This window comes from Ostrinia nubilalis, chromosome Z, assembly GCF_963855985.1.
Source record: "Ostrinia nubilalis chromosome Z, ilOstNubi1.1, whole genome shotgun sequence".
Lineage (NCBI taxonomy): Eukaryota > Metazoa > Arthropoda > Insecta > Lepidoptera > Crambidae > Ostrinia > Ostrinia nubilalis.
The window spans coordinates 5,751,868-5,777,385 of NC_087119.1; the positions used below are offsets into that span (position 1 = coordinate 5,751,868).

The 25,518-nt window shown below is 35.0% G+C and overlaps 1 protein-coding gene and 1 long non-coding RNA gene across 3 annotated transcripts in view; both read left to right on the forward strand.

The window, feature by feature from the left end:
- Positions 1-25,518, forward strand: part of LOC135087157 (alpha-mannosidase 2) — a 146,468-nt gene that overhangs the window by 9,186 nt on the left and 111,764 nt on the right. The window lies entirely within an intron of this gene.
- On the forward strand, positions 4,552-7,196 carry LOC135087189 (uncharacterized). 2 transcript variants are annotated; one of them, XR_010260701.1, is made up of 4 exons: positions 4,552-4,779; positions 5,331-5,545; positions 5,722-5,949; positions 6,709-7,196. It is a non-coding gene; the product is annotated as an uncharacterized LOC135087189 (long non-coding RNA). The 2 variants fall into 2 exon arrangements; XR_010260700.1 differs by lacking the exon at positions 4,552-4,779 and having other exon boundaries at positions 4,809-5,545.

Consider the following 25,518-nt stretch of genomic DNA (forward strand, 5'->3'; position numbering starts at 1 on the left):
TTTTATTATTTTAATAGTTTTTGTTGTTCTGCTAAATGATTTTGTGTATTGTGCAATTTTTAGGAGTAGCCTTTTAGTAAGTGTACTTATTTTTCGCTAGTATGATTTTCTAGATGCTACGAAGGAAAAATTATTGCACTTTCTCATTTCTGCAGTAATATCAAATTTTACTGAGACAGCTCCCGGTAAAGGCCCTGCAGAGGTGGTCGGAGTTGTTTTAAAAGGAATTGCTATTAACCATATTTTTAGTGGTACGGTGACTATGAAACATGTTTAAGTTGTCAAAACCAACTGTTATGTGAATCCTACAGAAATCTCATTTGATACTCAATTAGGTACCTACTGTGTTTAAGATTTACTAATTTGTTAAGCATATTATCATATCAAAACCATGTAGATAGCATATCGGAAGCATGATCAGATAGTGCCAATAATAAAAAGTCTATTTTTTATTATCTAGTAGATATATTAACTACCTGACGGTATTTTTGATCTCAATTTTAATTAAATTTTTGGATGTTCAGAAAAAAGTACATATTACCAAATAACACCTTTGTTGATGAAACGAATTTAGTGTATTTTATTGTTAATCAATTTAAACTATTATGATATAAATTTAACAACATTAATATTATTATTTACAGTAAAAATGTAAAACTGTCACATCCGTGTCATGCAGTGTCACAGCCGTGGTTACGTAGGCTATTTTGTTTCCTTTCCGAGGGCTTTAAGGTTGTCCATATACATCAAAAGTATGCTTTTGGTTTATACTTTCGATACACATCGCAAAAAGTTTAAAAAAAAAATCTTTAATTTTTAAAAAAAAATTGGCACAAATTTAAGAATGGCCCATTAAGTAGGTAGGTACGTATAGCAACGTTGGAACTTGATATAGAAGTTAGCTGTTTTATATTTTTTTTCACAGCAGAAATCTTTATCTTTGATCTTAATATCTGATCGTACGTATTGTCTTTTAAAATATTACATTTGCCTAAATAAAAATAACCGACCTGCTGCTTATGTAAATTATAATTATTTATAACCCTACTTACAATGCATAACAATCATAACGCACCTTTAAAGTTAAACCGTTACTAAACGAATTTTTCGCAAAAATGAGTTATCAATGCCATCTTACTAAAGGACACGTAAACTACAAGATAAAATAGACCACTTCTTCAAAATTGCCTTCTAACGCCATCTAGCGTTAAAGCATAACGTTACTAAGCCAAACTTTGAACGGCTCGCTAAATACAATAACGGGTCTATGCAAGTAAGAACGTGTTTGTTGCGGAGTGATGACGAAAGTTTAAATTCATAGTGTGATTATTTGGATAGTAACGGCCGTTCGTCACAAAAAAGGTAAGTTGTTTAGTTTTTTTAATGAGTAAAGTGTGACTATATGTTTAAACACAGTTTTCGTTTAAAAAAAATTAACAATTCATTATAAAACTTCTTTGGTAAACGGTAACAGTTGGTATAGTCACAGTTTGCCTTTATTTTTTTAGGTACTTATCTAATAATATTTATCACTAAAGGGTGCCTATTTCGTTAATTACAGTTTTTCAATAAGCAATGAGTAAATTTTATGATAGGTATGCCTAGTTACAATAGTGAAACATTTTTTTTAGTCTATAATAAAATATAGATTAAAAGCATTTATTTGCTCCAGGTGATGTCGTATTTCCGGAACCCACGTTTGGCTCGCATTATGGAAGCTGTGGACGCTGAAAAAGATTCCTCATGTTTCGAAGAACCCAAGCAAACATCTATGGACGAACTTAATATAATTTTAACTATAATTTTACACAAGATGCAAATCCGATACGTCATTCCGATCCGCGGCTTGCGCCAGTTCTCGTTCGCGAAGGAGAACGGCGTGAGGCTTTTGTCAACTGCCGCAACATCACGATGCATTCCGCACTCATTGGTAAGGAAATAATCCCTGAGACTGCACACTTCACGGTTGTGGAGGTTCTTGGCATTTAAAAAGCTTCGACCTCCCCACTTCTGTGGAATATACAGTCTCATTACAGATGAGCGCGGATGTAACATGCGATGTTGTGTGAGCTGCTGACATACCTTCCTATCCAGGGCGTTAAGCTCAGTCAGTCAGAGTCCATCTTAGTATGCCGAAGGAGTATATTAGTAGAGGCATCACCCAACCGTTGAAAGCTCTTGCTTTGTTGCCGCCAGACAAAAGGCTATTAAGAACTTTTGTCAGTCGGCTACAAAAGCGTTCTTTCACCGATTTTTTTATGTCTTCTACCGATATACCTAACGATTCTGACATACCAAGATACTTATAGGTCTCAGTTTCGGACAGAGATTTGAGTGTCATTGTCTCAGAAAGTTGTAAATTCGGAGAATTCACAACTTTTCCCGGTCTAAATGTAAGACCGCACACTTGTCTACACCAAACTCCATCCTGATGGCGTTGCTAAATACCTGTGTGGTTTTTAGCAACTTCACCAGGTCTTGTCGTTTTGTTGCGAACAACTTGAGATCATCCATGTAGAGCAGGTGACTAATGACCTCACCCCCTCTTCGTAGCTGATAACTAAGCCCTGAATCCTTTAACAGAGTGCGAAGAGGATTCAGTGCTAGGCAGAACCACAAGGGACTCAAACTGTCACCCTGGAAATGCCTCGCTCAATCCTTATGAAGTTCAATGGATCAGGAGACCTCTCACCACCACCTGGCTGCCGAAGGACTGTAGTCCACTGCCCCATGCATGAGCATGAGCGTAAAAAGGATCTCATTGCATCTACCTTATACAACTCTAAGATCCTCTCCCGCCATGATTGAGGCACCGAATCATAGGCCTTCTTATAGTCAATCCAGGCAGCAGAGAGAGCTTTCCTGCTCCGCCGAACTTGTTGGCTAATGGTTATGTCTATGAGGAGGAGCTCTTTAGTACCACGAGACTCAACCTTACATCCATTCTGAGCAGTGGCCACAAAATATTGTTCATTATTTTTATTATTTAAGTGATTTAAGGTAGGTATGTGAACAACCTTTCGAGGGTAGGGAAATAATGCTGAGATTGTTACTTGAGTTTAATACATTTTTTATGTATTTTTTGTAATTGCTAGGTGTGTTTTTTTCTTATTCGTTATCAGTTATACTTCCTATGATTTAAAGGTACAAAAAGTCTTAAGACTGATTAATAAATAACTAGGCTAAATGCTTGTATGGATATCTTTAATTTGTAATAAAATATTGTTGATTTCGAATGTTTGTTATTTTTTTAATATTGTAACATAATCACAAATACCTACTCTATGATATAAAATTTAAATGTATAATAATATCACCATTATCATTGAAATTTAAATAGTTTTCAATATAGTAACATTATTTGGACTGCAATTTGAATAGTAATTTATTTAAAAATGAAAAAATAGTAAATGGTAAAGTGTTACTATAATTATATAAATCAAAATAAATAATACTATACATAAAATATTTTATTTTTGTAAATCACATAACATAGCGTTAGCACATATCTATCATATAACTCATTAAGAAGCCTTAAAATAATATTTCCTTTGACTGTATTGAAAAAAAACATTGACTTTTTTCTTATTTTGGCTCTCCTGCAAAATTTCATCATTTCGTTTAGTAACGGTTTAAATTTAAAGGTGCGATAATTAGGTATTATAACCCTACTTAACAATGCATAACAATCATAAGATAGTTTGGCGTATAAGTAGGTAGGTAGGTACTATCTAGGCCGAAGGTGGAAGCGATCGACCCGGAAATATTCTCAACCATCTCAACTATCATAATATGTATTTAGAACAGTCCCTCCTTACCAATGATATTATAGATAATACCATTGCTCCTTACCATCAATGCAATCGAGCAGACAAAGGACATTGATAAAAATCGCCCTAAGATTTTCAAAGACTTAGTATGTACCATAATTTTATGTATATTTTATTTATTTACTTGCAAGTGTCCAAACCTATCGGACAAGTTGCAGTTCGAAAAAATATTTTAAAAGTATTTAAACGAAATCAAAGTCACCGACATATTGACAGAGCAGAGACAGAGATGCGCTTTTTTAATTCGATTTAAGTAAATAATGGTATGATCGATTAGACTAGAGTCTAATCATTAGACCTTTAGACGGGCGCAGATCCGCCGCGCCCGCAGCGCTTCAGTGGATTATTACATTTTATGTATATTTAATCACATTTATTTACCTACATTTACATATTTACTCTTTTCTTTAAGTGTAGACACTGTTTATGTATAAGTCCACTATTGCATGCCGTGGCAACCTATAATTAAGGCAGCACTTAGATTAAGTTAAATACGTTGTAAATATTGATTGTCTTCCAGTGTATGTCTTGTTGGTTGTCCTATTAAATAAATAAAATAAATATTTATAGCAACACAATGTTTAAAAATAAAATTTTTCAAAAACGATCAATTTAATCGATTATGTCTATTCTAAATGGACATCCCTATTTGTTAGTCAAATTGTCATTCACTCGCATCACCTTTTCTCTCTCACTCACTCTTGCTGTGTTGCTGTTGCTGTCTTGCTTGATCCTTCTTTGTGATTCGTTTGTGTTTTAGCTTTTATTTTCGGAACTTTATTAACTACAAACTTGGCTATTGAAACGGACTCTGATTGATTGCAATAACGACATACTCAGCCTGGGATTTACTGTTTTTGTGTGGCTCGGCCAAGGCTCGGCTGGTGGTTCTATGGTGTTAGAAAATGAGCAACTTAATTATACACAACAATGGGCAGCACCTCGATCGGTAAGTACCTACATTTTGCTCTGCAATCTTATGAATAAGTACTAGCCTTGCCAAACTTCTGAATTGCCATTCTCATGGCGGGTTGTCTTGAAATGAATGTTCCGCTATTATCTGTGGTTCAACCCTGGACAGTGTGGACAGCCAGGCCCGATTCGATTGTAAGAAACTAGTCGATGGTACAGCGCAATGGAGGCATGAGCGAAACAACAATTATGTTGACAATCCAGCTGGTTTTGGTGTAAATCTAAGGAATTATTTACTTTGACACTATCTCCCTGCTCTCAATGAAAGCTTGTTTTGTTTTGTTTTTTGGAACTAAGACTACTACCTAGATTATTATTTTTTGTAACTAAGTTTGTAACACGTCATAATTAATTATTATAACAACAATGCTTATTTACTAAAGCTGTTTAACCCTACCCTCTGACCCAAAATTCTACTAACAGCACATAATATTGAATTATCATTTTTTTTATGGTTTGCGGCTCAATTTATTCAACGCACAGGAGTATGTGTGGCATGGCATGCAATGAATCTATTTATTTTTACAGGTTACAGCTCATGATCTTATATGCACAACATGTTGGACCCAAGCCCAAGATACAACACAAATGCATCTACTTCAAATCTTAGCAGAAAATGTGTGCTTTGCAGTAGAACACTAGAGCCTAGAACACGTTCACATCAGCTCATGTCCCTGAGAACTAACACTCAACATCATATTAACATCAGGAACATAATTGTGGAACGACTAACTCCATTAGAGGTAATGCACGCTAAAGTCCTTATTTAATAAAATGTTATTGGCTATACAATCAGTCTAATTCTTGTAAAGTTATTGGTTTCTGTAAATTAATACTAAAATAAAATAATTTAAGTGCGGGACATTAAAAAACTGATAATTTTTTAAACTTATTTCTAATTATTATTATTTTTAAACAGGTTACTGCAAATGACTACATCTGTGGGGCTTGTCACTCATTATTGCAAAGAGATACCACACCTACTTCACAAGACTCTCCAGATATGCCAACCGGTGCCCCGGTAGGTCACCAACAAGTTTGTGTTGGATGTGGTTGTTCATTATTTCGAACTTGAAGTCATTGTTTGGATACAGAGAATAATCAAGATATATTAAACATTGTTCGAAATTGGATTCAACCCAGAGAGGTAAGAGCCCTGCCAGTTTTATAATACATAAAAATAATTATGCCGGTTTATTATAATAATAAAAAAGGTTTTTTCCGAATCAGCCTTCCCATCCTTCAACTCCTTCCATTGCTTTCAATCTGCCACTACTCTCATCCATACAGGTTATACAGGGTGGAAACGATAAGTGATCTCACTCGATTATTTCTAAACTACACAAGATATCGAAAAACTAGTTACTCATCCTGAAAGTGCTTCACGAGCTCTTTCTAACGGTATCAGTAAATAGTTACAGAATTAACTGGATCTATCCGAAAATTCAATGTTTTCAGCCTCCATACTAAATGTATGCCAGCCACACAATATTAAAAGTGTTATAGATCACTTATCGTTTCCACCCTGTATAATAAAAATAGACTTATATTATTAAAATATTGCAATATTATTACTTACATAATATTAAACATAATTTTTACTATTATAAAGCCAGTTAAAAATTCCCTGAGCCAAATAAACTCAGTAAAGTTTTATTTATACTTCCTGCATAACAACAGACTACTCTTTTAAACTACCACTATTCTCACTCTCAATCCTCGTTCCTCATTCATCCCTTTCGTTTCCTCCATAGACCAATCATTCCTCATCATTCAGCGTTCAAATCATAAATTATCTTTCATCACTCATCTTACTATTCCGTTACACACAAAAGTCGTTAATCCTATATAAATATTGCTCTTCTTATTGTTGAACTGTGAATCTGATGTTTTATTTTATTTTCAGATTCGTCCTTCAGATCTTCTTTGCCATAGATACTATCAGAGAGCATGAATTACTACAGTTGGTGCTTATTTAATGAAGCTGAGGACCGGTGATTCAGATGACAGAATAGCTACATTACTTGGCATTTCAAGGAGTACTCTTACAAAATATGTAATGAAAGCACGCAGTATGATGGAGGAACATTTTGTACCAGCACATTTAGGGTTACAACATATTAGTAGAGAGGAAGTAGCCCAAAGAAACCTTTATGTTCCAGTCTCTTTTCGGGAAGCCAGGAAACGATTTACCACAAAGAAAGGCTATTGTCATCATGGATGGTATATACATACATTTATGTGCAAAAAAGTAGCAATTATGCATACCAAAAAAAAAACTTATTCCCTATACAAATATCGGAATCTCGTTAAACCATTTATGGTACTTTGTTGTGATGGCGACATCATTGATGTATTGGGCCCATATTTAATAGAAAATGTAGAACATGACCATTAATAAATAATAAGTACCTACATACGTATTTTCATTTATACCTACATAACTGCCTACTTACCCCTGGGTCGGAATAAAGATATTTTTGGATTTAAATGTAAGTAAAATATATTAACTTCTTTTTAAAAAATGTTTGGCTTTTCCGTAGGCATTCCTATTTTTCCAATACGCAAAGTTCTATTTGCTGCTATTCATACGGTTTGACAAAGGGGTTCTTTATCGATCTACGATTTAAAGTGTAATTAAGACGTCTCTCCTACATATCTATACCTACTTATAATAAATCTGTAGAGAGGTCAATTCTGTACATGAAATATAATTTTCAAAATAACTATCAGGGGGTGATACTGATGCCAAAAATGCAATCAGTAAAATTTTTGTCTGTCTGTCTGTCCGTCTGTATGTTCCTTATAGAAACAAAAACTACTCGACGGATTTTAACGAAACTTGGTACAATTATTCTTCATACTCCTGGGCAGGTTATAGTATACTTAGGAATTCTCACGGGAACAGGAATTAGCGGGAAAATCCTTTTGTATGAAAAATCTAAACCGCTTAAGTTAGACGCTTTAAATTTCGCACGTAGGTACTTTAGTAAACTAATTCCCACGGGAACGGGAATTCGAATTATTATACATATAATTCTTGACAATAAATAGTTTTATTAGCAACTAGCGGCCGCCCGCGACTTCGTACGCGTGGATCCCGTTTTACCCCCTTCATCTATCTTACGCGGTTTAGATTTTTTCGTTCAAATGTTTTTTCCCGTTCACGTGGGAATTTTGCAATATCCTGTTGTAACTAAGCTTTAAGTTTATTAAGATACCTACATGTCAAATTTCAAGCGTCTAACTAAAGCGGTTTAGATTTTTCATACAAAGGGATTTTCCCACGAATTCCAGTTCCCGTGGGAATTAGTTTACTAAAGTACCTACGTGCGAAATTTAAAGCGTCTAACTTAAGCGGTTTAGATTTTTCATACAAAAGGATTTTCCCGCTAATTCCTGTTCCCGTGGGAATTCCTAAGTATACTATAACCTGCCCAGGAGTATGAAGAATAATTGTACCAAGTTTCGTTAAAATCCGTCGAGTAGTTTTTGTTTCTATAAGGAACATACAGACAGACAGACAGACAAAAATTTTACTGATTGCATTTTTGGCATCAGTATCACCCCCTGATAGTTATTTTGAAAATATATTTCATGTACAGAGTTGACCTCTCTACAGATTTATTATAAGTACCTATAGAAGATAGAAAATGGAAATGTACTTCTGTTATGCTAATAACCTCAAAATCTGAAGCATTTTTCCTATTGTAACGAATCTCCCGCTTATCCGTGCTTTAAGTATCTACACTAATATTATAAAGAGGAAAACTTTGTTTGTTTGGTTGTAATGAATAGACTCAAAAACTATTGGACCGTTTTTATTAAATTCTTTCACCATTCGAAAGCTACATTATCCACGAGTAACAGGCTAAATTTTATTTTGGAAAATAATAGGGTTCCGTAAAATATGTAGGTACCTAATGTAGGCCACGCGCGCGAAGCCGCGAGCGAAAAGCTAGTGGAGTATAAGGTGACAATCGTTAAGTAATTTCACATATAAAAATCATTATTTCATTGCTTGGGGGTCTTGGGGCGAACGATGTATGGACGCAGAACAATATCCTGTATTTTCAAATTTAAGCAAAAAGCATTCTGTGGTTATAAAATACCTATGCTTATTTGCACCTAGTTTATCAATCACCATGTTAATTCCATGCTTTCTATCCAGTCGACTGCTCTAACGACAAGGGTGGGCAGTCGTTGAGATGACAGCGCGAAAATCGTCGGCATCCACTAATTATGACCCTTATGTACCACTATATTGACAAAGTTCTCCGTCTTCGTACGCGATATTGGAAATTTGGCATCTACCATCGGCTGATCTGACATTAGGCGTAGTCTGGCTTTGATATTCAATTTTCAACTGTATTACCTTGACAATCAGTTCAAAATTGATTACTAGAAAATTATTTGACAGACGATTTCTACTCTCGACAAATGCATTTGAATTAGCCCACTGCCTCGTTTAGTTACATAACGAATAATATATACTTTTTCTATCAGATCGTTTGTATAGCACTCAATATCAGGAATATCACGACACAGGTGTGCCCAATTATAAGGGCCGGGATAGCAGCCATAAATATGTAAAAAGTCCCTCTTATCAATTCAGTACGATATGAAACGTGTGCGAGAAATATTTCAAAAAGGTGCTCTTAGGTAAAAAAGGGAATAATCATGGAGAATAATAAGCTTGTATTCATCTCGTATAGGGCAAAATGATGTTAATTTGACCGATCTGAGAAACCACCATCGCTCACCACTGTGTTATCCAAAGTAACTTGAAATAGGGAAACAGTTAATTATACTCGTAATAATGAAATTAATTTATTAGCCATTGCGGCTGTCGTTCTAAAATGACTTTTAAATTGAAACATCAATAAGCAGAGAGCACCAGCAAACAGTATCCCAAAATTTTAGTTTTGCGAAAGTTTAACGGAATCGTAATTAAATTCATCGTTTTAGAAGTACTTTCAGAAAAAGAGGGCTTTAAACTCAATACATAAGTTACTAGTCAAAAACGTATATCTGAACGTCGTACTAAAAAATCGTAAGTTTTTGGATTTCAATTTATTAATGACCATTTTTTAATTTGTTTTAGTCTATCTGGTTGGAGGACATTAGCCAATCTTAAACCGTCCGTAGCAGCCGTAGTAATTTGATTCACTAGTTCGTGAACAGCCTGTACTTAGACTACCCATCATTTAATTGAATTTAGTTCTGGGCTCCACTTCAGACAGAATATCATCTGAACACTCGATTGCCCCTGTTGAGTTCAAGTTGTACGGCTTAAATTTATTCTCAGGTCTTGTAAACAAATATCCACCTTCAATATTCAGATAGACATTATGGTAAACAATGGCAAGTAAAGCAAACAGCGTACTCGACGATTTGCCTTCGTTATTTTAATTTCTTGTTTGCAATCGAAGCCGAAGTTTATTTTTCACCTGACTCGTTGGAAAGAAAGTATATATAGACTTCCAAGTCAATATTTACGTAGTAAACGGACGTTTTAGTGTGTGAACTGGCCGTGTATAGTCTAGCCAATAGGTTTTTGTTAGGGCAAGTTCGTGTTGCGTGTCAGTTTTGGTTAGGGCAACGTATTGTATACCTAGTCGACACGTAAATGCTCGTCGTTTTAAACGTAATTGGTTTTTCAATATTGCGCAACGACAAGTACAGTTCAATTGATTAACTTATCAAACCATGGAAAGCAATTGAATCTGAAAATAAAACTGATATGAAAAATTGGTTCCGCTGTGTTCATAGTGATCGATTGAAAGTGATTTATACCTTGAGATTGAGTTACCTACTTACAAAAGAAAATAATCAGTTTCTGATTTAAAAGCACCATAAGTCGATATCCATTACCATTCCATCAAGGATTTGTTTAAAAGGAAAAAAATATGCCAACATACTTTACGTAGATTTTCCTGTACGAGTATGTACTAGTACAGGGCGTCCCCTCTGCAAAGCTTGCATTTTGTGATGTTCCTGTAATTTTTTTAAAATAGCTTGCCTTATCCTTTTTGGCATTGCCATGAGAATCGGGTACCGTATTCGCCCGGGGCGTTGATGTGATACATAAATATTTATGTATGGTTGGTATCTTTCCATTTTCATAAAAGTAAAGTTGAATTCGGCGCGTTGTGATAGCAAACTTAATATTGCATGATGGATGAATCGCGATCAAGACGACGGCTAATGGGAGAAACTTCTAATAAGTTTCTGCGATCTTCAACTGTAATTGATACTGATATTCTGCGACGAGAGTACATGAGAACTGTGAATCAAAACAAAATAATTAAATTTTAAACTAAGCATAAAAAACTAAACTTAATTTAACACAAGATGTTTTAACGAAAGGGATCTTAAAATTATGCACAATAAAATAATTATAAGTAACATATAAAAGGAAACCTTGCTAAATTGACACGAGGATCAATCTGTTTCTGTATCAACCCTTCTACGTATAGGAATGTGTAGCCCAGATGATATTTATTACACCTAATAAAAAAGTTATATTTTTTTAAATAACTTTTTAGGCATAAAAATATGGGTCTACCTACACTAGAGGTGGACGCCACGCCGCACGGTGGTCCCGATTTAATAAAACATGGACATTGATGCTAGAAGCACGAAATTTTTTTTTATGGTTACTGCTATGATAACTAATAAGGCAAAAAAATATTACAATCCTACGACGTCTATTTCGTCGTAAAAAAAAATATGTAGATATTTTTTGTATGGAAGAAATTACGTTTCTGTAAATTTTTCGAAATTCTTAAACGATGTCAAGATGCCGATCACACATGTTATAAAACAAGTGATTCTGAGTATTTCATGCGAAGATACTTGTCACTTATCTCTGCGTACTTTTGAGTTATCGAGGGTTGAAAAGTCGATTTTTTTATATTAAATATTTCCATGAAAAATTGCCAAAATTACAATATGGTGTATAAGGGACACCTTTGATGACACATAACAACGACTCGCACTCGCGCACGCTCGTATGCATCAGCTTTTAATAAAATAAAATAAAAAATGAAGGGAAATACTTAATACAACGTTGTATGTATAGGTCCGCTGGCCGTCAGAAAGTAGCTTATACGAGAGGTTGCCCAATTTACAATATGTTCGTCATTGATAACTCACACAAATATCGTCTCTCTCTGAAGGATAACAAGTTTTTTTTGTTTCCAGAAGCTTTTGATAGGATGTAAGCTCATAAATACTCTCTGAAGCGAGAATGAATCTCAAATTGCGATATTGCCATTTTGACAAATTACATGATGTAACTAGCGCTAACGTTTATCTTCAGGTAGACACAGTTTTAAGTTAAAAGATTGTCTACTATTTCACACTGTTCTTCGTTTTGGAACAGTTCTTTGATTATAGGTAGTCGCTAATTTCGTTTTGTTAGACTCTTTCGGTTTAGCACATAAAGCGTAAACTAATTCCTCCTCAGAATGATCTAAAAGTGTTAGAGAGCGCCTCTTCTTCTGCAGAAGAAGAATTTTGCATAAATCTTCAAAAGGTTTTTTATTTATACCAGAAGTCGATGGTTGCACATCTACTTCCGCAGTCTCATCAACTGGAGCGTCTTTCTCGGTGTTAACGTTGTCTATGCGTTGTGTTAACTCGGTAAAAGAACATTTTTTAAATCTATATTTTTACATTTCGGCCAGACCATTTCAGACTAAAATGACGAACGTATTGGCATTGAATTGTCTTCCGAAGATTTGAGTAATTATCAAATCATTAAGTCGTAATTTTACAAGAAATATATCAAAGAAGATATGGTCTGCTTCCAGTAGAGCCCAAAAGACATTTTTGCACCAGAATTCGCATTGGCTAGACTCTGAAATTGTCTGGCCGAATTGTAAAAATATAGATTTAAACAATGTTTTTTACCGAGTTAACACAACGCATAGACAACGTTAATACTGAGGAAGACGCTCCAGTAGATGAGACTGCGGAAGTAGATGTGCAACCGTCGACTTTTAGTATAAATAAAAAACCTTTTGAAGATTTATGCAAAATTCTTCTTCTGCAGAAGAAGAGGCGCTCTCTAACACTTTTAGATCATTCTGAGGAGGAATTAGTTTACGCTTTATGTGCTAAACCGAAAGAGTCTAACAAAACGAAATTAGCGACTACCTATAATCAAAGAACTGTTCCAAAACGAAGAACAGTGTGAAATAGTAGACAATTTTTTAACTTAAAACTGTGTCTACCTGAAGATAAACGTTAGCTCTAGTTACATCATGTAATTTGTCAAAATGGCAATATCGCAATTTGAGATTCATTCTCGCTTCAGAGAGTATTTATGGGCTTCCATCCTATCAAGAGCTTCTGGAAACAAAAAAAACTTGTTATCCTTCAGAGAGAGACGATATTTGTGTGAGTTATCAATGACGAACATATTGTAAATTGGGCAACCTCTCGTATAAGCTACTTTTTGACGGCCAGCGGACCTATACATACAACTTTGTATTTAGTATTTCCCTTAATTTTTATTTTATTTTAGTAAAAGTTGATGCATACGAGCGCGCGCGAGTGCGAGTCGTTGTTATGTGTCATCAAAGGTGTCCCTTATACACCATATTGTAATTCTGGCAATTTTTCGTGGAAATATTTAATATAAGAAAATCGATTTTTCAACCCTCGATAACTCAAAAGTACGCAGAGATAAGTGACAAGTATCTTCGCATGAAATACTCAGAATCACTTGTTTTATAACATGTGTGATCGGCATCTTGACATCGTTAAAGAATTTCGAAAAATTGACAGAAACGTAATTTCTTCCATACAAAAAATATGTATATATTTTTTTTTACTACGAAATAGACGTCGTAGGATTGTAATATTTTTTTGCCTTATTAGTTATCATAGCAGTAACCATCAAAAAAATTTTCGTGCCTCTAGCATCAATGTCCATGTTTTATTAAATCGGGACCACTGTGCGCCGGCGCGCCTCCGCCGCCGACGACCAGCTGTCGGCGCGCCGATACTGATACTGTACCAACTATTTTCAATTTATTTCTCTCCTATACTGTACTAATTTGTGTTTCGAACGCAGAAGAACTATTTTTTAATTGAGTTGAGCGGCTATTATAGTTCAATAAAGTCCTAGTATCACTGCGATCGGTACCGATCTATTGTGATGGCCGCTATTTTCCTTACAGTTCATCTCCGAGTCATTGCAGTATCTTTTGGGGGGCGATATGTTTTACATCTTGTGGGCTTAGGATGTGTTTGCCCAGGTGTAAGCTCCGCTTGCGCATCAAAGGTCCGCAGCCGTGAGAATGTGTAGTGGCGTTTCATCTGTCTCTTGCTACACTAACGATGCCGTTAAAATCTTCCACCGCCGTTTTGAACTAACATCATGATAATATGATAAGTGCAGGCCATATCGATGCATATTTAATTTGATAATAGGCGACTCAGTCGTATCGTTTGCGTATTAAAAGTTAAATGGCGATCGATAATCGATATTATTCATAGTTTAGCTCGACAACAAGAGAACAAACATTGCAAGCTACCTCCCGCAGAGTTTGTCCCGTACAAGCTGGGCATAAAAAGCAGGATAGCTGACAATTTGACCTTCCGCGTATCTGCGTGAGAATATGGGGGCGCCGGTTCGGTACATCACTTCAAGAGAACTAGTTTGACCAGTTCGCCCGACTTGGACAAATAATTGAGTTTGCTCGGATGTGACTCACGTGTCGCTGTCAATCTGTGCTTTTGAACACAAAGAAAATTCGGTCCTTCTGTCCTATTCAAAATGCCACTCTATATTAGTTTGCAAGCAAGTTAAAGAATCACACGAAATGCATACCAATTTGGACTGTCAAAAGCGAACCTTTGTCTCTTTGTTCGAATTTGATATTGTTCAGAGCATACACGGTTCTAGTTAATTAATGTTTGTTTGAACTATTTTCTACCTTAGTTTTCGTTGGTCGCGTCGTTCCTGGTGAAATATGAAACGGAGAAATGTGTCCGGGCATTGTCGTATTTTTTAATTCTGAATAAACTGTTTGTAACAGTCCCTTGTTAGAGCGAAGATTGTTTTTATTGGGTTGCAGCCTCGTCCGAGTTTCTAATTAACAAGTTTTCGCTGGTATGGTTTTCATGGGAGGTGGAACATTGTTTCTGACTTTTCGATTTCTCGAAAAGAGAGACGTATTTAACGAGCAGCAGAATCAGTAATTAAGCAAGTTGACCTGGGGCGATGTATAAATAAACTTTAGAGACAATCCATCGTCCTATACTTGTTATCGAACTATCAATATTAGTTGACACTTTAAAGTTTAAATTGATTGATTGGTCTTGGTGGTCGACATAATCTGATTGCAGATATTAATGTAACGCTGTGACAGGCCATTAATGAATTGTACGGTTATATTAATATCTTTGGTAATAATAGTATAGTAAGTTTAAAATATTGTATGAACAAGTATTCTAGCATATTATTATGTAAAAGTTATCGTGTTAAATGTTAGGTAAATAAATTCATACCGGCAAGACGGATTTCATGTTAAAATAAATTGAATTGATAAGCTGTTTCAATTTTATAGGCAATTAAAATAAATGTATTCTTAATGCGTAACGAATATAGCAATTTTCTTTGGGTTCATTTGAAAATTCCTTATTCTGGTAGGTAATTAGCATGTAGTTATGAGTTTTAGAAGTCTGTATATTATTAGCATATGCTGTACTTAACTGTGTAACTAAGAAGATTTATTTCTTGAGATAAATACGGTTATCTCAACGAACATTTCAAAAACCTTTTCCAGCTCAATTATGGTTTACTTAAGATGCAGCTTTGCAAGAAACCCATCTTAAGTTTAAATCCCGGCGTGTACTTAGGTCGGGTATTAAACTTTGCCGTGCGCCCGTGACCACTAAAATCCGATATTCTGATCTCGCAAGCCGCGCCTATCGTTTAAAAACCGGCCAAGTGTGAGTCGGACTCGCGCACGTAGGGTTCCATATAAACTTAAAGGTAGTTTGTCCCTAAAATTAGGTTTTCGAGCAAAAGTAAGTGTACGGGAGCCTTACATATTTGTTTTATATTGCTTTTAGCATTTCTTCTTAAAGTGGCAACAAAAATAGGTCACAAAAATAACTGTCTAGCTAAGTATCACTTTCATGAGATACAGTCTGGTGATGAACAGACTGAAGATGGTAGTCTCATAGAGTTCCATTTTTACCCTTTGTGTACGGAACCCTAAAAACAGGCTGAAAACAATGTAACACAATTATGGAGGCTTCCGGCGACTGGGACCGCAATTAACTGGGACCGCGGTCCCAGTCGCCGGATCCGTAAAATATAAATAATTTTCTTCCGGCAACTGGGACCACTCATAGATAACTTAGAAAAATATATTATTCAGGCCAAAATCAGTACAGTCATTCGAAAAAAAAATCTAAATTATTCATATGAATATCATTGACTCGTTCTAGACATGATTTTATACTATGCGCTTAGCAATAAGTAGATTAAGCTAGGCCATTTTTACATACATTAATACAAATACTAATATTGGACTGAATACTGTAAAGCATTTTCTACCAGTAAATTATTATTTACTGAATTTCATTTATGTAGTACAACATATTTTAAAGGAGAATAAAAGGAGAATCTACTATAAATCCACTATAAATCTACTATACCTAAGTATTATAAATCAAACGACTGATTTTTTTATTAAATCAGTATAACCAAGCTATGGCGTATATTTTTTTCCCCAGACACTTTTATTCATAAATGTACAAATATTTCAAATAATACAATGTATTTTATCTTTTCTTTCAAGCGGTATGAGATGACAAAAAAAATTTAAAACGTATTTATGTGGACAATTTTATTGATCCCGCGGTATAAGTTTTGAGCAGTATGAGTTGACTAAAGCCTCGTCGGTCGATTTAAAGGTCAGGTAGCCGTTTTTAAATTAAAAAGGATTTTTCTTCAATTATCACACCTAAAAAATTTTCGTTTGACTGTACATTTTTTGATTTCAGTTATCATTTACGAGTGGTCCCAGTTGCCGGAAGAATATTATTTAATTTTTACGGATCCGGCGACTGGGACCGCGGTCCCAGTTAATTGCGGTCCCAGTCGCCGGAAGCCTCAATTATGATCGCGTCCATTCGACATGTTCCACGGTGCCACAGAAAACGGGATTAAAGGCTTTTTTATTTGGTTTCAAGCACTGTCGTTGCAATATCCGTGACGGATTTAATAAAAATACAACAAGTTACATTTAATGACGATCCGCGAATAGAACCTATTACGATTAAATTTTAAAATTGGCATTAAGCACTGACACTATTGTCTGACTAGTGTAGTGCCTACTCTTCAACCATACAGAAACTTTGTCTTCTCCAGTTATTCGCAACATTTTGATATTATTGACTTTAATCACCATGTGGTCACCAAAAATAATTAAACAAAGTGATTCACAGTTATTACCGCGAATTGTTCCCATCTGCCGTTTCCCGCCTTGCTCGGGAGTCACCAGTCAATGTCACTCGCCAGCAGCAAGCTGCCGCAGTCCAAAGTTTGACTATAAATTGTACTCTTAACTTAAAAAAATATGGCAATATGCCCCTTATGATACTAGTAGTTGCATAACCGATTCATAAAGCAAAGTGGTCTTTGATCAAACGTTGGAACTTGGAAACTAATACAGGGAATAGCCAGACAGTATTGATTACAACAGTACCTATCTCCATTGCTAATAACACACTATATTAATTGTTGTTTCTCAATTAATTCTACTCTTTAACAATATGTGGCAATGTGCCCCTTATGATAGCTGCATTGCATAACTGATATTCTCAGAAAACAATAATAACAAAGTGGTATTTGATCAAACGGGAACAAATGCAGAAAGACAGTTTAAATTACGACCTACCTACCTATCTCTATTGCTAACACACTAATTGGTATACAGGGTCCTTCTAAACTAGCTACATTCCTTTTAATGGGGGCATCTATACGGTACACTGAACAAGTTCACCAAATTTGAGTATGTGTTTTATAATGATTTTACAAAGTTACATTTTCTAACAAAAATAAAAATTCATTTCGTCTTACATAATGGAACATGCTGTATTTTTTACTCACACAACAAAGCTGTAGTGTATTCATTCTGCACAGGAACACGAGACACAACACACACAACGCTCACTACCACTGCACACTTTTTTGTTGTTTACACTCACGTCATAACAACTCACAGCAGTCGTCACAGCTGATAGCCGATTAGCTGATCGACTGATTGGGCGAGCTATCACTTCAATGTTGCAGGCCTACTCTCATATCGTTGTCTATCCTTATTATCTTATGTTAATCACAGTAAAACGGACTCACGATACCATCGAAAAATCAACCAGCAAAGGCCATGATTTTTAAGGCGCGTCTTAGTAAATTTATTTGCATTTGTGCATCTGTGCGTCATAGTTCACTTCACGAGCACTACAAAACGCACCTTCACACAAGAAAGCTAGTCAAAAACTGAATTAAATCAAAGCGCACGCGCCGACAAATGCCGACAAGCCGCACGCCTTTTGTTGACACAAAGACGCCGACGCCGCCAAAGCAAGAGCCGAAAAGTTGGCATAAGCGTACAGTCGACAAAAAAGAAACTTATTTATTTATTATTTTATCTGCTTGCTTTCGATTTCAATTGATTCGAATCTAAATTATGGTGTTGAGTATTTCATGGTAAAATATCCTATAACAGATAATAATTAAAAATTAATCGAACTTATTGTTTTGTGAAGGTTCAATTCAATGGCCTAGTCAATTATTTAGAAACATTAAATTAGACTATTGAAGCAAATAAAACTCTTCAATTTGTTTGTATTGATATTCCATTTATCCTAAATCAAAGTCCATTCTTAAATTAATCGTTAATGTCATCATTTCTATTACAATAGAAAAGTAGATGAGGTAGGTAGGTACCTAATTAGTTAAATAAAATTTCCGAATCATTTCCGTTCCAACTTGGTATTTATTTATGACCTATCTTATGTACCTGTGATTTAACAATAAACACAATTTTAATTTGAATAGTAAAAAAAAGTTTGTTGCATTTCTTAATTTTATTTTGGTGAGTGTACATTGCGCTAGCCGGCGGCCGGCGGCACGTGTCTAAAGGCGGCGGCACGTGTCTAAAAGTTCGTTTGCTGCGCGCCGGCTAGTGTTGTACGATACGACACTCGAGTCTTGGAATCTTACTTATTAAAAGTTTGAAGAAAATAAAATAGCTATGAATTAAGACTGTGTGTTTATTATTTTATTGGACCGTTTTAACTTTTTGATTACGAAAATCGCCAGTCTTTAGATGGATACTTCTGATTCGATTATTTGCGTTTAATGCAATTTTATTGATATTACATTTGTATTGTGCGATTTATTTTATTTTCAATTAGGATATAACATACGGATGATGATATGAAATCACTCATTATTGCCTATTAGTATACACCAACTCAAGTTCATGTCATGATTCAGTCTAGCTCAAAGAACTTAAAATACTCGAAAGGACTCGGAAGACTCAATTATTCCCTTATTCATGTGACTAACGAGTCCTAGTCTTAAAAATAAACTCAAGTCTCAAAATAAAGACTTTAAAGACTCGAGGTTCTTACAACACTAGCGCGGTCGGCTATTGTGAGTAGGGTTTGCTCCCGGGAAATCCCGGTACTCATTTTTCCCGGGAATTCCTGATAATCTAATCCTTTATCTAGTTCCGGTACTGACGATGCAATTCCCGAGACTTTCGGTACTTTCGGGACTTCAATAATTTATTTTTGAATAATAAAAATTCAACAATTTTTTGACTAGATGCCATCATCTTTTTACGTACACACTATCAACAAATGAAATAATATTAATAATGTCCCTAATTCATTTATCTGATTGTACTTAAGTACCTACTACTTATTATTTCTTATAAAAGCGTGTTTTTTTATACACCTAATTTAGTTAATTTATGTTTTGTCCCTAACTCTTGTCGCTGCCAGTATTTGACATTGATAGAAAGTGAGAAAACATAATAATATTTTAACTAAAATAGGTTGATTAAACGATTGTTGCTTTTTATGAATATGGCGGTTATGATTTTTAAATGGGCATTTATAACTAGTTTTGTCGTGTTTTGTAACTGTTTTGACTGATTTATTATTAAGGTAACAGACCAATTAAACTGAACAGAAAAAGTTTAATATTTTTCTTAACCTATTCACATTTTTATTAAAATTACGTAGAAATTAATTAATTTGTTTTAATAACCATTCACGTGGGTACCGAAATTCCCGAATTTCCCGGTTTTCCCGGTACTGGCTTAGACCTGGTACCGGTAATTCAGTAACACTCCTTAGTACCGGGACTTGCAACCCCTAATTGTGAGGGACGGCTGTCTTTGATACCACCGACAGGCCTGGCTCACTCCGCGCGGTACATCCGATAATTACCTACAGCGAAGCGCCCCGCCGGCGGGTATTATATCAGTCGAGTGTCACGCGCGCGCCCGTCAGGACGCTGGCGTGCGTTGTAGTACCTAATTCTATGATCGAAGTATAATTTAAAAATGGACATAAAGAGAAAGAAATATTATTGTGCGGCGTTCGGGTGTTTAAATTCGAAAAGAAATCTACCGGATTTATCTTTTTTTTTCGCTTCCCAAAGATGCTGAAAGGTATGTTGGCCATGTAGGTAATCAATAATTCTTAGGATAGTATAGGAACCTAACCTATCATGACTACTGCTCAGAATAAGTTCGTTCGTTTCAGCCAAATGTCTTTGTCCACTGCTGGACAAAGGCCTCTCCCAAGGTTTTCCATAATGAATGCGTACTTACCTTATACGTACCTCATTACAAATAAGTAGATTATTTATTTTTTCACTAGACAGCAACCCTAACAGCGTAAGAAGAGTTCAGAGGCACGCGATAGAAAGAGACAAAACTTGTAGGTGAATAAAATTGTAGGTACGTAGTGCTGTGCGAGCTGAATTCCACTGTATCGCGTCGTAGCAAGACTCGCATTTATTTAAATCGTCTTGCGGAGTAATCCTTCTGTACCTGTACTATTACTTATTCTGTGCCACCGACTCCGCCACGCATAAATAAGGATGTCAACTCCAAAATTCTTTCTAATCTTAACAATAATAAAACTATCATTATTTACTTTTATAATTTTTTTTTGTTTCTACGATGATTTTAATGATTATTATTTCAGTTTAAAATTGATAGTTGGGAACAATTATTTACTTATTTACTTCGGAATACTAAAGACTGCCGATAATCACAGGTAGATAATTCGATAGCGTTTAGTTTCTGCTATGATCGAGTCAATTACGAATCACATTTTTAATTTGCTAAGGGGATATTAAGCGATTAAAATTAACATGAAAAATGTGCCTGCTTTATCGTAATAATAACCGTAATTCTAAATTTCATAGTCATGGTAACTATCCCATTTGTGTATGGCATAAAAATAAGTCATTGATTTCGGCAACTAACTTTTTTGCTTCGTTTCGTTGCTACGTTTGAAATAAAAGATTTTTACAAGCGCAAAAGTATTTTAACGAACTTTTGAATAAACATCATTCCATTAAGGCCTGATTTTTCAATCGTCGGATAACTTTTATCTGAAGAATAAGTTTGGCACATTGACAGTTTTAGTATGGGAAATATGTCAAAATGACAAACTTATTCTTCAGTTATAAGTTATCTGACGATTAAAAAATCGGCCCTAAGGCCACTAAATAAGTACTTACCACATAAGATTTTTTTATGTTACCAAAAATAAATAAACTTTAATTTTCTGCTTAATTTAATTCCTTAAATAACTAGTAGTAGCCCTAGAATAGCTTGTGTGGCGCCCGGTCCGTCGTCCGGCGGCACTCTTGTGTTCGCGGCCAGTGGCCCAACGGCAGCACAAGCGCAATGGCGGCCATTACGTAAGCTCGTGTGCGTGCGGATTTTTGTCAGTGTAGTAGTGAATCAGCTGAACAGGGTGTTGTATTGGGTTGATAAGAAATGAAGTTGTTTCCTTAATTATCTCGGAAACTAGCCTGAATTTTTGGCTCAAACTTTGGGAACGTATTCAGTGTGACGTATACATGCTCCCATTAAACGGAACGTAGCTGATTTAGAAGGACCCTATATTTAATTATTGTTTGTCAATAAATTGTGCTCTTAATTTTAAACACTATGTGGTAATATGATACTTGCATAACGGATAAGTATTCTCAGAAAATTTAACTTTTAAACGGCATTAGCTCAAGCGTTGTAAATGGAAACTCAATGCATGGATTAGCAAGACAGTTTATGAGTTATTGTTTGTTAATATAAACTGAAAACAACAATTTTATGGCAACTAAATATGCCACTTAAGATAGTCCCTAACGGATATTCTCACAAAACACAGATATACTCGTAGCTAAGCAAAGTGGCATTAGTTCAAGCGTTGGAAATGGAAACCCAAGGGAGCATTAGCAAGACAGTTTAAATTAATACAATACCTACAACTTACATAGCTGACATACTTCATTAATTGCCCTTAGAGTATCGATGAAGGTCGAGCATCTAAACGGAACAATAATACGTTTCGCAATTCGCATCGCGGTGAAGACGCGAGCTCATGGATATGTTACGGTTAATGTAATAAATGTGAAAATTATGAATAATCTCCGGTTATTATGAATAATTACCTCATGATTTGGTAAATGTGATTAATATGAGATCATTTATGTGTGTATAAAACTAAATAGGCGGCTTAGGGGTGGCCCAAGGGCCACCGCCGCACCTTAACCTATTTTTCACTATCAAAATAATGTGTTATAGGCATTATGGCAAAGTAATGTTACGCAAGAAACAGTCCAAACTCATTTTGCCAAATTATATTAATATATGATATCAAAACGTTCAAAATGTGAGGCTGAAAGAATTTTTCAAATCGGACCAGTAGTTCCTGAGATATTAGTAAGTATAGACAATAATACACATTTATTTATTTTTACAGATATACAGGACATGCAAAAGTTTTACAATATCTAAATGAGATTAGTTAGGTAAATGAGCTAAGTAGTACCTACTATAACTGATCATCTAAACCAGTGGTTCTTAACCGGTGGTCCCTGGAGACAATCCAAGTGGTCCACGAAGTGCACTTGCACACCTTGGTTAAAACCACTATTAACTGATTTTTGCAGGCAAACTGGTTTTGACTGATTATGAGGTGGTCCCTGTCAAGACAGAAATTTGGTAAAATGGTCCCTCATGACTAAAAGGTTAAGAACCACTGATCTAAACTCATTGTTTTTGATCGATAGTCTTATACAGGGTGGAAACGATAAGTGATCTCATTCGATTATTTCTGAACTATACAAGATATCGAAAAACTAGTTACTGATCCTGAAAGTGCTTTACGAGGTCTATCCAACGGTACCAATAATAGGTTATAGAATTAACTGGATCTATCAGAAAATTAAATGTTTTCAGCCTCCATACTAAATGTATGCCAGCCAAACAATATCAGAAGTAATTATTAATTTATTAATTTTTCTTATCTATATCTATACTTATTATAAATCTGTAGAGAGGTCAATTCTGTACATGAAATATATTTTCAAAATAACTATCAGGGGGTGATTAGTGATGGATACTGATGCCAAAAATGCAATCAGTAAAATTTTTGTATGTCTGTCTGTCTGTCTGTCTGTATGTTCCTTATACACTCGGCATCAAATAAATCGCACCTCCCGCGACAAGCACTTATCAAACTTATCCCCACTTCCCACCAACATTGGTACCATTTGAAAGCCTAGTTTTAAACTTCATTTCATTAAAGGAAAGGTTTTTACCCCAAAAATGTGTCTTTACAAGGATCCAGAGTCACTTCTTCAAAAAATAGGTAGTTACGCTATAGCCATTTTTTATGACTATAAAACTGTTAAGTTGGGATTAATCGCTATCCATCTGTTAAAGAGGACACGTGAGATCTTTATTTGGTTTTATAACCATAAAAATTGGTTTAATTGATCCCAGAGGTGAGTCCAAAGTGAGGTCTATTTTCAAGTCACATTTATGGTATATGTCAATCATTTATTTAGAAATGAAATGTATTTTTCTTTAAGGATATAATTTATTGGGCTTTCAAATAACACCAATATTGTTGGGTTACCATGATTGTGTCAGAAGAAAATCTTTAAAGATCGCGTCGCGGAAGGTGCGGTTTATTTGATGTTGAGTGTAGAAACAAAAACTACTCGACGGATTTTAACGAAACTTGGTACAATTATTCTTCATACTCCTAGGCAGGTTATAGTATACTTAGGAATTCCCACGGGAACAGGAATTAGCGAGAAAATCCTTTTGTATGAAAAATCTAAACCGTTTAAGTTAGACGCTTGAAATTTGGCATGTAGGTACCTTAGTATACTTAAAGCTTAGTAACAACAAGGAATTCCCGAAATTCCCACGGGAACGGGAATTAGCGGGAAAATCCTTTTGTATGAAAAATCTAAACCGCTTAAGTGAGACGCTTGAAATTTGGCATGCAGGCATTTACAACAGGATATTGCAAAATTTCCACGGGAACGGGAGTTACCGGGAAAAAACATTTGTATGAAAAAATCTAAACCCCGTAAGATAGATGAAGGGGGTAAAACGGGATCCACGCGTACGAAGTCGCGGGCGGCCGCTAGTTAAATAAATAAACACTTAAGAGCGTTGTCACATTTTTCATGCAGAAATCGAGAATTTGGCAGATTTCGAAATGATTTTAGTCATAAAATTTATTATTATAGCTTCTTTTGACTTATATCATCGTAATTATCATACGTTTTTACGGAATGTCTATTGACAAAATCTCGTTCAAATTGGATTTTTGCCTACGAAAACAGCGAATTTCGAAAGCCCGATTTCCAGGTAACTCGCGAAGGCACAAATTTGAACTAATATTACAACAAATTTATTTCTAAGTAAGAAGATAGAATGTATTCATTAGAATAAGCATACCCTGAAAAAGAAAGTGTATTGAGAAAATTTTGATGTTTAATTTATTAAAATGCATTTTTATCATGTCTAAGATAGTCAAAATTCGAGAAAATTACTGCAAGAAAACAGGTCACATCTCATAATCTAAAAGTCATTTGGCAACATAAACTACTTTATACTTAAGAAGAAACATAGTACTATTATTGTGTGAAAAAGAAAAAATATCTATCTTCAATCTTCAAATGAAAAATTAATTTGAAAATACTATAAAATCGGGTGCATCAAATGGCATAAATCAGTCGTGCTTTGGCACTCGTAGACGCCGGGTCTATGTCAGTTGACTGCCCACTGACGTATATGCGTCACGCGTGATTTTTTCGTAAATTGTAGTATGATTGAGTACTTTTGATCCGCAAGTATTTTTAATTTATTTGTTTAGGTAAATCGGACTTGTAATTTCTTTCTTTTCAAACTTTTTATTATTTTACTTACAGAATATGGGTAGAATAGATAAAAGATATTATTATTATGGTATCTGTTTGATCAGGAAAAAATAAATGACTAATAAAAATTTTAACAGGGTGTCAAAACATTAGTCTATGCTATTGTGTTTCTACCAACATAAAATATACTCTTCCTTACTAATAATATTCATCTGATATTAAACGTTTAGTAATAAAGGGGTAGGTCAGGTA